This window comes from Trachypithecus francoisi, unplaced genomic scaffold, assembly GCF_009764315.1.
Source record: "Trachypithecus francoisi isolate TF-2019V2 unplaced genomic scaffold, Tfra_2.0 Lachesis_group6, whole genome shotgun sequence".
In the NCBI taxonomy this organism is placed as follows: domain Eukaryota; kingdom Metazoa; phylum Chordata; class Mammalia; order Primates; family Cercopithecidae; genus Trachypithecus; species Trachypithecus francoisi.
The window spans coordinates 52,497,902-52,515,241 of record NW_022681471.1 but is presented as its reverse complement, the minus strand read 5'-3'; the positions used below and the strand labels follow the sequence as shown (position 1 = coordinate 52,515,241).

The following is a 17,340-nucleotide window of genomic DNA, read 5'->3' as shown; positions in this document are numbered from 1 at the left end:
AACTCAGTCTTAAAATAAAATAAAATAAAATAAAAGTTGAAAAAAAAAAATTATTATTACTTGGAGGCCAGTAGAAATCAAAAACAAACAAAGAAATGAAAACTCCATTGGATGAAATTAACAGCCAACTGAGAACAATAGAAGTGAGGGTAAGTGAGCTTAAAGATATGTCAATCAAAGTTACTCATATGAAGAACAAAGAAGAAGGAAGACTGACACAAAAATGAAGAGAGTATTTATAACTTCTAATACATTATAAAGCATTTAAAATACATGAAATTAGACTCTTGGAGGAGAACACAGAAATAATGGAGTGTAAAAATATTGTTAATATAAAAGGCTAAATATTTCCAAATTTAGTAAAATATGAGAAACAACTAGCCAACAAACAAAATAACCAATCATTAATTTACAGAGCAAAGAAGCTTAGCAAACACAAAGTAGGATAAATTCAAAGAAAACCACATTTAGACATATCATAGTCAACTATGAAAAGACAAAGACATAATATTGAAATCAGCAGTGAAATGACAGATAGCTTATAGGAAAAGATTAAAAAAGACAATAGAGACTGAAAGAAACTGGAATCACATCTTGAAAGTGCTAAAAAAAAAAAAGACATTTTTAGATAAACAGAAGCTGAGAAAATTTGTTACTAGAATATCAAAGCTACAAGAAATGCTAAAGGAAGTTATTCAGTCTGACGAAAATTATAGATGAAAACTCTAATCTACCTGGAGAAAGCAAAGTCATCAGGAGTGATGAACATGTAGGTAAATTTTAAAAAATTTTCTCCCACTACTTGATATTTTTAAAAGCCCACTGACTAAAGTAAAAACCATTGCATTGTTCAGTTCATGACATATGTAGATATAAAACAGATGACAATAATAGCACAAAGAGTGGTGGGTATATAAACTTCTACCCTTCAAGGTGCTTATTTTTTATTCGAATTGGTAAAATATTTACTCTACGCTATGATAAAGATGCATTGTTTAATTCTTAGAGAAACGGCCGGGCGCGGTGGCTCAAGCCTGTAATCCCAGCACTTTGGGAGGCGGAGACGGGCGGATCACAAGGTCAGGAGATCGAGACCATCCTGGCTAACACGGTGAAACCCCGTCTCTACTAAGAATTACAAAAAAAAAAAAAAAAAAAAACTAGCCGGGCGAGGTGGCGGGCGCCTGTAGTCCCAGCTACTCGGGAGGCTGAGGCAGGAGAATGGCGTGAACCGGGAGGCGGAGCTTGCAGTGAGCTGAGATCTGGCCAGTGCACTCCAGCTTGGGTGACAGAGCGAGACTCCGTCTCAAAAAAAAAAAAAAAAAAAAAAAAATTCTTAGAGAAACTACTGAAAATAATACAAAGAGGTATAAATAAAAATCAATAGAGGAAATATTATAAAATGGAATAATAAAAATTATTAGATTGAGCCAAAGGAAAGCTTTTAATTGGAAGGTATGCTTAGTCTACTTATATTTCATATAATTATTGATAAGGTTAGGTTTAAATTATCAGCTTGCTAGCTGCTCTGCATTTTTTCCTCTCTGTTTCTCCTTTATTGTTCCCACTTGGATTAATGCAATGATTTTTTTTACATGAAAAAGCAAGACACAACTATATGCTACCTTAGCTTTAAGTATAAAGATGTTTTCATATCAAAAGTTTTAAAAATGTAAAAATATATACAATACAAATGGTATGCATAAGAAAGCTGAATTGATTAAAATAATATCAGGCAAAATAGAATTCAAGAAAAGGAGGATTATTGAAGAAAATAAATACATTTATCCTGACAGAAGTGTCAATTCAGCCAGAAGACAAAAAATTCCATAATGTATGTATGTATACCTAATAAAAGAGCTTCAACATACAAAAGCAAAATCTGACAAAACTAAAGAGAAAATAGATACATGCACCATCATGGTTGGATATAGTAACATTCTTCTCTCAGTAAGTGAGAGACCATCTAAATAAAAATTAGTGAGTATATGAACAATCTGAAAATAAAAAGAGCTGGTTCTTTGTAAAGATTGATAAACCAGATAAAATCTAATGTATACCAATGAACAAATGAAAGAGCAAATACAAATATAAGTATCAGTAATATAAGTAGGGATATTATTCCAGATTTTACACACATTAAAAGGATACTTAGGGAATATTATGAATAACTTTATGCCAAAAAAATTGACAAATTAGATAATATGAACTAATTCTTTCAATGACACAAATTGCCAAAACCGATGTAAAAACTATAAAAATCCCTATTAACATGACATTTATAAAAGAAATGGAATGTGTAATAAAAGTACTTACACACACACACACATACACACAACTCCTGTATCACAGTTCTTGGTGATGAATTCTGTGAAACATTTAAGAAGAAAATAACATTCATCTTACGTGAAAGTTTTAAGAAAATAAAGGAGGAAGGAATCCTTCCTAATGTGTTTTATGAGGCTAGGATAATACAACTACCAAAATATGAGAAAGGCATTAAAAGAACAAAAAATAAAAAACCAGTGTCTTTCATATAGCCACACACACAGAATTTTTTTTTGAGATAAGAATCTTGAAATCCTGGGCTCAAGTGATCCTCCCACTTCAGACTCCCAAGTGGCTGGGACTAGAGGTGTGTACCCCTATGCCTGGCCCAGAGGTTTCTTATAATAATTTTTCAAGTTGCCTATGCTAGAATTTCTGGGAATTATTTAAAGGATTGTATTACCTAATACCAAACTAAACAAGATTCAGAATTGGTGGCTGTATAAAAATTATCTCATGTAAAAATAAAATGTTATCATATTGCTAGCCTCAAAACTTGGTCCTTATAAGCGCCTTTTGATAAATGATCTTCAGTAAAGGACTCACATAGCAAAAGCCCCCCTTACTTATGTTTGCTTGTTACCAAGCAAAAGCAGGATATTTAAAAAATAATAGTGTTTAACAAGCACCTAGCACATTTTCTTTGCAAGGATTTTTATATACCTCATCACATGGTTTTCATTAATACCTTTTTTCTTCTGTGAAATATGCATGCATAAAATGCATAGACTGTAAATGGGTAGTTTAATAAACAATTATAAAGGAAAGCTCATACATTTACACTCAGGTGAAGAAACTGCAAGCATCAGAAGCCTCTTACTAGGGTCTCCCTCAGCAAAAGTTCATGTTTCTTCCCAGAGTTGGCACTATTCTGAAGTTTGATAATTATTTTCTTTATTGTTTTACTACCCATGTTTGTACTCCTTAGCAATATAAATTAGTTTTGTCTGGTTTTTGAATTCTTTTCTATCTTTTTATTTTGAAAAATCTCAAACCTATAAACAAGTAGCAAAATAGTACAATGAACTTTTTCATATTCTTCACCTAGATTCCCACGTTTTCTTTATATCAAGAGATGGAAATACATATGTACTTTATTTGCTGAGCCATGTGAAAATATGGCAAGCACTGGTTTTGAATTTTGTATGAACAGACTTATACTATACATATTATTTTGTGTCTCTTTTTGTTTTTATTGTTATAAAACTTGTTGAGATTGATTCCTGCCCACCCCCACCCCTGCTCAAAAAAGCAACGTAGGGCTAGTGGTTTTCATGAAGGAGGATATATTTTCTGGAGGATCTGGGTAATTTTAAATTATAATATCGAATCTAGAGCTTGGATCTAAGGATTATTCCTGAATGAACCCTTTTTCAGAGGCAGTTTCATGATACATACGTATCAACTGCAATGAAAACCAATGATACGTATTTAGAGTGTTACACCCTACAGGCCAGGATGTCAACTTGGATTAGAATTGTAATCCCAACGCTTTGGGAGGCCAAGGCAGGCAGATCACATGAGGTCAGGAGTTGGAGGCCTGCTTGGTCAACATGGCGAAACTCCGTCTCTACCAAAAATACAAAAAAAATTAGCCAGGTGCGGTGGTGGGCGCCTGTAATCCTAACTACTCCGGTGTCTGAGGCAGGAGAATCACTTGAGCCTGGGAGGTGGAGGTTGCCTTAAGCTGAGATTGCGCCACTGCGCTCCAGCCTGGGCGACAGAGTGCTGACTCTGTCTCAAAAACAACAAAACAAAACAAAGAAAGAAACAGATTGAATAATCTAAGTCATACTTCCTGTTGGTATAATACCAGTTAATTTGTTTACTAAGGAGGGTGAATGATTCATCTTAAAAATGGATGTTTCTTAAAAACTAAGACACAACGACAGAAAAATGGATGAAAAATTTGCATAAAATGCATTAAATGGGACCAAATGGTCAATCAGTAATGGCTCTAGCCACGGTTGCCTGGAGATATTAACAACGTTACACTGGGAATGAAATGATGCTACACAAATGGAGACTTCTCCTAAGGGGGAAAGGATTCTTCAAGCCAAAGCCTAGAGCAGCATAAGAAACCATGCATAGATGCCACAAAGTTAAGTTAGTTGTTCCTAGCAAAAGAAACTCAGAGCTCTCAGGTTGTAGAGAGAGAAATTCCATATTGATCTTTCATTGGCACCAATGAATAAAGACTTAATTTTGAGCAAAGTTACCTGCAAAGACCAAGACTTGGTTATTGGGGCATGAAGCAAGAAGAGCCACTTGAGAGCAGACAAAATGATGAAATATGTTTTTTGAATATTTACTGTGTGCCAGGCTGTAGTCCAAGTATTTTATAAGCATTAACTCATTTAATCCCTTGAAGTGGGTATTATTTTTCTTTTATCATCTGCAGTTTACAGGTTAGGAATTTGAGACTCAGAGATTAAGTAACTGGTACATATCGCCCTAGCATATGAGACACCTACTAAGGCAAGACTGGACAAGAATATCCAGAAAACACATTGATAATTTTCAGACTTTTAGGGAAAAGCCACTGGGAATGGATAGCATAGGAGCTGTGTTAGATTTGTAGCTATGTCAATACATTTAATACTAGTTTTCAATTGTTATAATTTCATTATAACAAATTACCATGACAAACTTTTTTTTTTTTTTTTTTTTTTTGAGATGGTGTCTCACTATGTTGCCCAGACTGGCCTTGACTCTGGAGTTCAAGTGATTCTTCCACCTCAGTCTCCCAAGTCATTGGGACTACAGTTGCATGTCATCATGCCCCGTGACAATCATTATTATCTCAAGACTTCTGTAGGTCCACAATCCAGGTCTGCTCAACTATGTTCTCTGCTTTGGTTGTCACAAAGCCAGAATCGAGGTGTCAGAAAGCCTGGGATCTTATGTGGAGGCTCTGGGAGAGAATCTGCTTCTAAGCTCATTCAGGTTGTTGGCAGAATTCAGTTCCATGATGTTGTAGAACTGAGGTCTCATTTCCTAGCTGGCTGTTGACTAGCACCATTCTTTTCTCCTTGAAACTATGCATCTTCCTTGCCTCATGGCTTCCTCCATCTTCAAAGCTAACAACAGTGTATTGACTCCTTCCTGTGAGTTGAATGGTCCTGACTTCCCTCTCTGCCTTTCTCTTCTGCCACTAGTCAGGAAAAACTCTTCACTTTAAGACCTGTTTTCTGATTGGATTGGGCCCACACAGAAAATCTCAGATCTTAAGGTCAAATGACATGGACATTTAATTACATTAGCAAAATTTCTTCACAATGGTGTCTGGGTTAGTGTTTCATTGCCCGGAGACAAGAAGCTGGAGAGAGTACCTTTAGAATTCTGCCTACCATAACTTTGTTTCTGGTTACTTAAATATTTCAGCATGAGGTAAAATAGAGGTGATAGAAGTAGATATGGAAATGAGGAGAGTGTTGACTACAATTAATATTCAATTTTTGTTTCAATTTTAAAAAGTATGCTCTTGCCAAAAATAGAGAGCAGTCACAAAGAAAGGGATATTCTAATTAAACACCTTTAGGGATAGACACTTTTCTTCCTTCTTTCATTTAATTCTTCTAATACTAACTTCATAGGCATGCAGTGGAGCCAATGGAATCACTAATTCAATCAGTTAATATTCAATTTTTAGTGCTTACTTTAATCTCTGTGCATATAGGCTGTGATAGCTGAGGTGCACAGGGATTGGAAAGCTGTGATAAACACCTCATTGCTCTCTATTCAGAGTCTTACAAGTCTAGATCAAAGTGTTGGTTGGCCTGAACTCTTATCTGAGGACTTTGAAACAGCATCTGCTTCCATCCTCTTTTGGATTGTTGATTGAATTCAGATCCTTGTGGCCATAGGGCTGAGGTCTCTGTTTCTTTGTTGGTTGTCAGCTGGGAGCCTCTCTCAGTTCCTTAAGGCCGTCTGGATTCTTCATCACATTGTTCCCTCCATCTTCAAACCTATGATGGTGCATTGAGTGCATCTCTTGTTTCAGATTATTCTGACTTTTCCTTCTGCTGCATCTCTTTGGCTCCAGCCAGAGAAAAAGTGCTCTGCTTCTAAGGGTTCATGTGATTAAATTGAGCCCACCTGAATAATCCAGGACACTCTCTCTGTTTCAAACTCTGTAGTCTTAATTATGTCTGTAAAGTTCTTTTGTGATGTAATATAGTCATGGGATACAGGGGTTAGAGCGTACACATCTTTGGGGGACATTACATTCCCAAAGTGATGGAATATGAAGCTGGAAGAGAAGCTGGAGTAACATTCTGAAGCTCAAATGTCTTGCTAGGAAGTCTATAAGTCATTCTCTAGACTCAAGAGCATTATATTATTGAAGAATTTTGATCTCTAAGAAAGATGACTGGGAGCACTGTAGAGAAGTTAGACTGGAGAAAGACGATGGGACCCAGTTTGAAAATTATTGCATAATCCAGGTAAGAAATGTTGAAGACTTGGGCCATTTCATGTGTGGTGGGGAAAGGATCTTGTTTTCTTTAGACTTGGTTAATTCTTCACCTGGAAGTCCTACTAAAGCTTCAGATTTCACAGTTGATGTTATCTCCTAAAAAAACCCTCTCAAGTGTGTTCTCTCCCAATACCCTACAAAATACTCTTCACATTTTATGATGATTACTTATTTAATTGTGCGTCTTCCCTGCTAGGTTTCCTTTGCCTATCTTCCCTGCTTCCATTTTAGATTCGTGAAAAGAGTTATTAGTTCTGGCCCATTCATTTCTGTGTATTTGGCACTAAATAATTTATATTGCATGAAAGTTACTAAGCAATTTGGTTTCCAGCCTGGGTGTTTGGGTATAGGACTAAGTTATGAACTGAAGTAGGAAATACATTCCTTATGCTTCATCTCCTTCCTAATGGAAAACATTGGGCTTGCGTTGATTCCGTTGCTGAAACACTTTTAAACTTTGTATGAACTTTAAAGCCAGCAGAGGACTGAATGTCTTAAGTGATGACACTGACTTCTACGACACACATTGAATTTACCATGTTTTTCTTAACCCAGTTTTTCTTGTGAGATGGCATGTGTGTGTGTTTGTATGTTAAAGCCATTGTGTTTGTCCATCTGCAGTGAGGATTGGTATCCATTAATGAAGCGTTTTGCAATAGAAGTCACTATTTTTGTATATTTCTAATGATAAGGTCTAAACTGGAAGGATTATCTTATGATGGAAAGGTTTTTATAGTTGCATCAATACTTAATTTAGCAATAGTTGTTCAGGTAGCTTTTTTGAGCTGACACTACTCAGAGGAAGACCTCACTCTGTCATTATCAGATATGGGCCTGAACAACTGGCAAAGAGAATAACAATCAGAGAATGTATTGATTTCCTTTAGCAAGTTGAAGACATTACCATCATTAGCTCTAAGGCTTTGGATCATTTAGGAAGGTTTGGGCTCCTTGAACAAGTTCCCTGTAACTCCCTTCAGTTTGTCACCTTATTAACAAAGTTTTTCTTTTTTTCTTTTTCCTTTTGAACTGTAAGAGCAACTGTATAATCTAATATAAATGTTTTATGAAATAGTATTGTCAACCACTGATGTTTTACAGAAATGCACACTGGGTGGTATAATTATTTAAAGTTTAATGTGCTGAACAGAACTCTGTTTTAATAAGCATTTCAGAAGTTGAATAGACTGAAGTTCAAAGGACAAATGCTTTTTAAACAAAACTATTCATTTCATTTCCCATGTTTGAAATGAGTAGTTTAAAGCTGCTATTCAAGCTATAAAGGATTTCCTTTGTCTTAATTGTTAATACAATTAACTGCAGTGTAATATCTGCTGGTTTGAACAATAATATTATACATTAATGAGGTTTATGCTAATTTTTATCCTCAGACATCAATTTTCCAGATAAAAGCACACACAAATTTTGCATTTTTCCTTTAATGTAAATTCACATAAGTATTTGTTTACTTTGCTTAGTATCCATCTTATCTAATATATGAGCACATTATAATCAGTTTTAAATTTTTTGTTTTGTTGAATCTAGTTTATTTCAGGAGCACCATGAGGACAGTAATTTTTGAGCAAGATCAATGGTCTCTCTTCTGCTATATGACAGATACTTAGAATATATGCTAGTACAGACTGTTTGCCTGTTTCGAAATGAGACACCTGAGGTGGAGTTTGAGATAGTCTCAGGAAAAGATGAAGGTGGAGGAAGCCAGCAAAATAGTGCTGGAGTTAGAGTAGCTATAAAGAGAATGAATGAGACACAGTCATACTAGAACTTTCCTGTATTTATTCTTATATTAAAACTTTAAAAGATTATTGTACATTTAAAAAATGTATTTGATCAATAACAATTGTACATAATTATGGGGCACAATGTGATGTTTTGATAGATACATAAAATGTGAAATGATGAAATCAAGCTCATTAATATCTCCATCATCTCACTTGTCATTTTTTGTAAGACATGAAATTTTCTCTCTTAACAACTTCAAAATATACATTATTATTAACTACAGTCACCATGCTTTGCAATATACCTCAAAAACATATTTCTTCTAACTGAAAGTTTGTACCTTTTGACCCACATTGGAAAATCTCCCCTTTAAACATGCTAACAAATTCTTTCGGAAATTAGCCTGACATTTTAACACAAATAACTTGAATACATTCTAATTAGTGCCACTGAAGCTTGATGGCAAGATACTCAGTGAAAAATTGCAATTAATGCTAATAATCTGTTCAAAAATAGATTGAACAGGAGAAAAAACATCAGAGGTTGCAGAGATACAGAGTGAAAAAAAAAAAATCCTTGAATCTCCAGGCAAAAACATGGTGAGGAGAAATACCAAAATAACATAATTGTGAGAATCCCATACGAACTGTTTTGTCACATGGAGGATATGAGTGATACTTTCAATACTCATCACACAAGTGGGCACATTGGCAAAACAAATCTTAATGGGGACTCGAATTTTCAAGAGATATGCCTAAAGTCTCAGTGTTCTGAAAGCAGAGCATATGATGAATTCTTAACTTGCCTAACAATTTTACCTTATCGGCAACTGAGGAAGCAATGAAGGAAAGCTTTCTCTGGAATTAGGATTGCAAAGAATATGCATTGTGTATGAGGTATTGTGATTTCAGCAAAACATATAGCAAAAATGATTTAATCTACAAAAGTGGATTAAATGCTAAAATATGGATACAGACCATACTGTAAAAGTAGGTTCATATTCATAACTGGTTTAATAACTGAATGCAAAGTCTTGATTGGTGGATCATTGTTAACCTAAAAAAGGTCTCTAGTGCCTTGCCGCAAAACTCTATATTTGCTTCTGTTCCTTTCTATATGTTGAGCCATTATCTGGATCAAGACACAATCGTTTTGCTTGTAGAATTTGCTGATGATTCTATTCTGCGAAAGAGAACAGGTAAGATGAATAAAAGACTCAAGATTCAAACTCATATATAGGTTGGAAGAATGTCCCCAAAGTAATAAGATGAAATTTAATGTGAGTAATGATTAAGTTCTATACAATGATTTAAACATAGAAACATTCATAGATTTTCCACTGTATAATTCATAATGGTGAATGGCTTAGTATCATAGCATTATTATGAAAAAACTTAGCCTTTTATTGCACTGCCAACTCAACATGGGCCAACACTATGATATGGCAGCCAGAAAAGCAAATGACTATGTTGGGTTGAGTTAAAGGAAGCACAGAGTACGAGAAAAGGGAATCAGATCGTTCCAGAAGTACTCTGTTAAGTTTTTGTGCTGCTTATTTTTATTGATGAACTGCTAATGTCCAGAAGGGAAGGCCTGGGTAATATCATGTCACATGAGAAAAGATGGAACAAACTAGGGCTATTGATTCCAGAAAAGAAGAACTTAAAAGGGATAAAAAAAGACTGTCTATTTATTTTAAGAACTATCTTGTGGAAGAAGGATTAGGCTTCCTCTGTACATTTAGTACCTAGCACAGCCTGGTACACAGTAGATACCAAAAAAAAGTTGTTAAACTTCATTCATTGAAATATTATTTTCTTATATGGCAGGTATTATTTTAAGTGCTTGGTATACAGCATTGAGCAAAACAGACATAGTCCTTGTCCTTGTAGAACTTATATTCTAATGAGAGAAGAGAAGATAAACTGAATAGATAGCTACATAATGTAATGCCAGACAGAGAGTGGTTAAAAGCGAGGGCTCTGGAACTGGACTGCCTGGCTTCAAATCTTTGCTCAGGCTTACCAGCTCTGTGTGACCTTATACAAGTTATCTACTCTTTCTGTAACTCAATTTTCTCATATGTAAAATTGAGATATTAGTAGTGCCTACCTCAAAGAGTTCTGTGAGGGTTAAATGAGGCACTTCATGTAAAATTCTGTGGACAGTGTCTGGCATAAAGTAAGTATTCCGTAACAACTATTATTGTTATAGTCATAAACATTCTGAAGAAGGAAAAGCACGGTAAGGGGACAGATCAAAGAATGGGAAAAGAACGTCATTCCAGAGAATTGTGTGTAGAAGATACATGAAGACAGATTGGAATTATGACGTGTCACAGTTCTACACCATTTCACATGTTCATCTTCCCCCATTTGTCCTCTTCTCCTTTATTTGCCTGGATGATCTCTGCTTATCTTTTGAAACCAAGCTCAGATAGCACCTCACCTAGAAGGCTGAACTGATCCCCTTTGCTACTAGAGCTGGCCATTCTCTCTTCCATGCTACTTTTATTTTTTAAAATTTATCACAAGGTATTCTATTAAAATGTATGAGAAAGTCTAAGGCATAATGGTTAAGATCTCAGGTTTTGGAGTCAGATAGAACTGAGTTTGAATTACCAATCCATCACTTACTGACTGTTTGACCTTGAATAACCACTATATCTCTCCAAACCTTGGTTTTCTCATTTGTAAATTTGGGATAATAATATATACTCTATAAGGTATTTTTATTAATTAAATGAGAAAATGTATTCAAGAGCAGTACAGGGTTTTAATCCCAGCTCTATCCCTTAGATATGTGAATTTGGACAAGCCATTCAACCTTTCAAATTCTTAATCTGCAAATGGAAGAATTAATCCTTTCTTCTGGAGTTATTGTAAGAATTAAAAAATGTATATAATGTGCCTGGAACATAGTAGGCTCTGAATATATGCTTGTCAAATTGAGTTTGATTGGCAATCAGAGCTTTTAGAAAGAGTTGCCTTTTGAAGCTGTAAGTTCCTTGTTATATTATGAGGTGGTCATAGTAGATGGCAATATCCTGGAGATGTTGTACAGGGGATTCCTGCAATGGCGTAGTGGATGGATGAGGTCAGTACTTCCCAAACTTTGATCCATGGACCAGCTGCAGCAACCCCATCAAGTCTAATTTAATAGGTCTGGGATGAGAACCACCAATCTAGGTGACTACTAAATTGCCTCCAACTCAAAGGTTAATGATTCTGTAAATTAGAATTTAGTTCATAAGTTATGGACTTCATTAATTTTATCACATGAACTCCTCTCTGCATCCTTTGTACCCAGGCTTCTACTTTTTGCACCGACGCATATTATTAAATGGTTTCTTAACTACAATAAGCCCAAGAAAAATGATTTTCATTCATCTTCATTTATTTATTTATGCATTAAGTTTAAGTAGAGTCAGACATTCAAGAATCATGTTTTCATGCTGTGTGAGATAATTGGTTAATCTTAGTTTAAGTTTTCTCATTATTTAATATCCTTCCTTTTTACTTAAAGCTGTGTTATCATTGCCAAAGCTTTTCCGAGGCATCTTCTTGAATTTGAAGTTGCAGAATTACAAGTTGCCAAAGTCAACCATGACACAAGCATAGAAGGTAAGAGAACTTAGATGACCTTGAGCAAACACCGTTGTCCTGCTGTGTGTCAACTTCCTCATCTGCAAAGTGGGAAGAGGAAAATGCAGATAAGGCTTATAAAGCTTTTTAGATATGAGGAAGTATTATCTACTTTGTGATTTTCATTAATTTTCATATTACAGATTTTTTTCTGAATTTTTGCATCTGGATTCATTTATTATTTTTAAAGATTTACATATTTTAAAAATGTTTCAAATACCTAATATCAAGGTACAGGGATGTTAATACATGGTAGAAATTTACTTGTGTTTGATACTAATGTACAAAAGACATAATGAAGGAAATATAGCTAGGAAATTAGGAAAAAAGAGAGGGAAGTTGAATTGGGGAAAGAAAGGTTTTTTCAACAGTGTGGACTCCTCATTGAAAAGATTAGGGGAACAAGCTGAAGTTTTGAACTCTTCTACCTGGGAAAATATTTTAGAAATGCTTATTTTCCAATTTGTATGCATTTTGGGTGTCGTGGCTCCTTATGGTTTCTTTTTCTTTATTTCATCTAAAGAAAAAAAGAAGGGATACATGTGCAGAACGTGCAGGCTTGTTACATAGGTATACATGTGCCACAGTGGTTTGCTGCACCTATTAACCCGTCCTCTAAGTTTCCTCCCCTCACCCCCCACCCCGCAACAGGGCCTGATGTGTGTTGTTTTCCTCTCTGTGTCCATGAGTTCTCATTGTTCAGCTCCCACTTAAGAGTGACAACATGCGGTGTTTGGTTTTCTGTTCCTGTGTTAGTTTGCTGAGGATGATGGCTTCCAGCTTCATCCATGTCCCTGTAAAGGACATGATCTCATTCTTATTTTTGGCTGCATAGTATTCCGTGGGGTATATATATATATATATATACACACACATATGTATATATATACACATATATATACATGTATATACCATATATATATATACCATATTTCCTTTATCCAGTCTATCATTGATGGGCATTTGGGTTGGTTCCATGTCTTTGCTATTGTGAATAGTGCTGCAATAAGCATATGTGTGCATGTGTCTTTACAGTACAATGATTAATAATCCTTTGGGTATATACCCAGTAATGGGATTGCTGGGTCAAATGGTATTTCTGGTTCTAGATCCTCGAGGAATTGCCATACCATCTTCCACAATAGTTGAACTAATTTACATTTCTGCCAACAGTATAAAAGTGGTCCTATTTCTCTACAGCCCTACCAGCATCTATTGTTTCCTGACTTTTTAATATTTGACATTCTGACTGGCATGAGATGGTATCTCACTGTGGTTCTGATTTGCATTTCTCTGATGATCAGTGATGTTGAGCTTTTCTTCATATGTTTGTTGGCCATGTAAATGCCTTCTTTTGAGAAGTGTCTGTTCATATCCTTTGCCCACTTTTTGATGGGGTTGTTTGTTTTTTCTTGTAAATATGCTTAAGTTCCTTGTAAATTCTGGCTGCATATTAGACCTTTGTCAGATGGGGAGAATGCAAAAATTTTCTCCCATTCTGTAGGTTGCCTGTTTACTCTGATGATAGTTTCTTTCACTGTGCAGAAGCTCTTTAGTTTAATTAGATCCTGTTTGTCAATTTTGGCTTTTGTTGCAATTGCTTTTGGTGTTTTTTTCATGAAGTCTTTGCCTGTGTATGACTTCTTTTCATGTCCTCACAACATGGACATGTATGAGCCAATTATGATAATGTGGTTGTTATCAGAGTCTTAGAGAATCTATTTTGAAGGAATTCAAAGCAGACTTGAAAAGTATCTTTTTATACTCCCTTTTAATGTCTTTGTAAAAAATATTTGAGGATCAAGAAATATCTGGATTTTAAATAAAAGGAGCTATAAACATACTGAGTTGTATTATAACTGACAAATCCTATTAGGTATTTATAACTCAACTCTTGTTTCTTTCTATTTTAATTTTTAGTATTTCTTTGTCCTACAGGAAAGACACTCCTGTTATATTTTGACAAGTCACCTTTTTTATCTCATTTTTCTGCATTACTTAGTTGCAGAGAATGGATACAATTCAACAAGGTTAAGAGAGATAATCTCTTGCTAAAAGTAACTAATTCTGCATTATTTCCAATTATGCAAAGAATCGAATAGAACAGTAAATCAGAATTGTTCCATACTTGAGAAGAAGTACTTAATTTTAACTGAATGTCAAATTGTTAAGGTAACAAAGATGGAGTGTATGCAGAAGCACTTGTTAAAGAGTTATGATTCTATTCTAATTATACCAATTTATTTTTTTAATGAAAGTATTCTCCTGTAATTATTTTGATAAATTCTTTTAACACCCTCCTCCTTCTTTGCTCCACAGTTAGTATCCCACTGGTAGCTAGTGTAGGCAATTGCCAGAATTATCTTTATATTTAGTCCATAAGAAGTTTATAATTTTGCAAGTGATCACTTAAGTGATGAGAACATTCCCAGGTCCCTTGAGGAGTTATCTAGTTGCTTGGCTTTAAAGTTTTTTGGCCCATAAGAGATCATGCAAGGAGACTCCACTTATAAATTTCTATGCATGTATGATATCCTTTTAGCTTGTTCTTGCTGCTGAATTTTGATTGCATAAACTTTATACTCCTGGTCTTTGAATGAGTAGGTTAAAGTCTATTTTATACAGAGGTATACTTAGCTGAAGTAGTCACCGTGTCACTTAATGTTTCAGTTTCTAGGGATAAAGTTATTTATTTGTTTATGCATTTAAGTATTTATGAAACTCATATGATTCCTGACTATTTAAGCTACTCAAATGTAACTGGTTATTCTGCTTCCAGAAGTAAATGTTGCCTTGAATCAATATAACACTCTTTTGTTTAGTGTCTTGCCCAGTGCTCTCAGAAACTGCTTGGATAGTACAATCCATATACATATTTTAGCATCTTATCCCTAATAATCATACAGCATTTTTGTTATATATTTTGCTGAAATCAAAATACTATGTGTGTGCAATACATATTCTTGACAACTCTACTTCCAGAGAAATCCTTTTCTTCATTGCTTCTTCAATAAAGAATGACTAGAAGGTAAAATTGTTAGGCAAGTCAAGAATTCATCATATGCTCTGCTTTCAGAATACTGAGATGCATAGTTCTTGAAATTCAAGTCCCCATTAAGGTTTGTTTTGCCAATGCACCAGTTAGCTGTGTGATAAATATTCAAAGTATCCTCCATATATCCTCCAGGTGGACAAACAGGTCATATGGAATTCGCAAGATAATGGTATTTTGGTATCTCTCCTCACTATGCTTTTGCCTCAAGATTCATGGATTTGTTTGCTCTGTAACTTTGCAACATCTGATGTGCTTTCTGTTTTTGAATAGATTATTACCATTAATTGCAGTTTTTCATTGACTATCTTCCCAAGTCTCAGTGACACTTAGTCAACTTTATCTAACCTCTTTGCGTGAGAATTTCAAGCTACTTTCATTCACTACCCATACTGTTGAAATTGTGATAAAACATCTAAGGGTAAAACCATGGGTCACAAGTATCTTTCCTATCATTTCCCCATGACGATTATTGAGATAATTTTCCAGTTTTTTTTGGCTTTGTTTTCTGTATTTTCACAATCAGATTCAGGCACATATTTTTGTTGTTGTTATTGTTATTTTATTTTAGATTCAAGGGTACACGTACACATTTATTACATGGATATATTGTGTAATGGTGAGGTTGGAGCTTCTAGTGTAACTATCACCCAAATATTGAATATTGTACCCAGCAGGTAATTTTTCAACCCTCACTTCCTCTCACCCTCTCCCATTTTTGAGTCCCCAGTGTCTATTAGTTCCATTTTTTATATCCATGGATAGCCATTGTTTAGCTGCCACTTACAAGTAAGAAGATGTGGTATCTGATTTTCTGTTTATGAGTTATTTTACTTAAGATAATGACCTTCAGCTTCATCCATGTTGCTACAAAGGACATGATTTTGTTCTTTTTTATGGCTGCATAGTATATCATGGCATATATATATCTCACATTTCCTTTATCCAATCAACTATTGATGGGCACTTAGGTTGGTTCCATGACTTTGCTTTTGTGAATAGCACTGTAATAAACATACAAGTGCAGGTGTCTTTTGATAAAATGACTTCCTTTGGGTAGATACCCAGTAGTGGGATTGGTGGGTCAAATGATAGTTCTGTTTTTAGTTCTTTGAGAAATCTCCATACTGTTTTCCATAGGGGTTGAACTAATTTACATTCCCACCAACAGTGTATAAGTGTTCCCTTTTCTCCACATCCTCATCAACACGTGTTTCTTTTTCTTTCTTTTTAATAGTGTATTTATAACAACCATTCTGACTTGCGTGAGATGGTATTGCATTGTGGTTTTGATTTGCATTTCTCCAATGATTAGTGATGATTGAGCTTTTTTTCATACGCTTGTCGGCTGCATGTATGTCTTCTTTTAAGAAGTTCTGTTCATTTCCTTTGCTCATTCTTTTAATGGGGTTGTTTGCTTTTTGCTTGTTGATTTGTTTAAGTTCCTTATTAATTCTGAGTTTTAGACCTTTGTCAGATACATAGCTTGCAAATATTTTCTCCCATTCTGTGGGCTGTCTTGTTCACTCTGTTGATAGTTTCTTTTGCGATGCAAAAGCGCTTTATTTAATTATTAGGTTGGTGCAAAAGTAATCACGGTTTTTACCGTTAAAAGTAATGAGCCCAACCGCAATTACTTTTGCACCAAGCTAGTAGGTCCCACTTGTCAATTTTTGTTTTTGTTGCAATTGCTTTTGGACATCTAATCATGAAATATTTACCAAAGCCTATGTATGAAACAGCATTTCCTAGGTTTTCTTCTAGGGTTTTAATAGTTTTAGGTCTTGCATTTAAGTCTTTAATCCAGTTGGAGTTGATTTTTGTGTATGGTAAAGGAAGGGGTCCGTTTTCAATCTTCTGCATCTAACTAGCTAGTTATACCATCACCATTTATTGAAAAGGGAATCCTTTCCCCATTGTTCATTACTGCCAACTTTTTTAAAGATCAGATGGCTGTAGGTGTGCAGCTTTACTTATGTATTCTCTAACCTGTTCCATTGGTCTGTGTCTTTTGTATGACCAGGGTACTATTTTTATTAGAAGTGGTGTGCGTGTGTTTGTGCACACACATACACATATATACATGGTTTATTTCA

The 17,340-nt window shown here is 35.0% G+C and overlaps 1 pseudogene; it reads left to right on the top strand.

Moving 5' to 3' along the window:
- LOC117077706 overlaps positions 1-12,168 on the top strand; it is a 60,203-nt pseudogene extending 48,035 nt beyond the window's left edge.
- Positions 12,169-17,340: the final 5,172 nt, after the last annotated feature.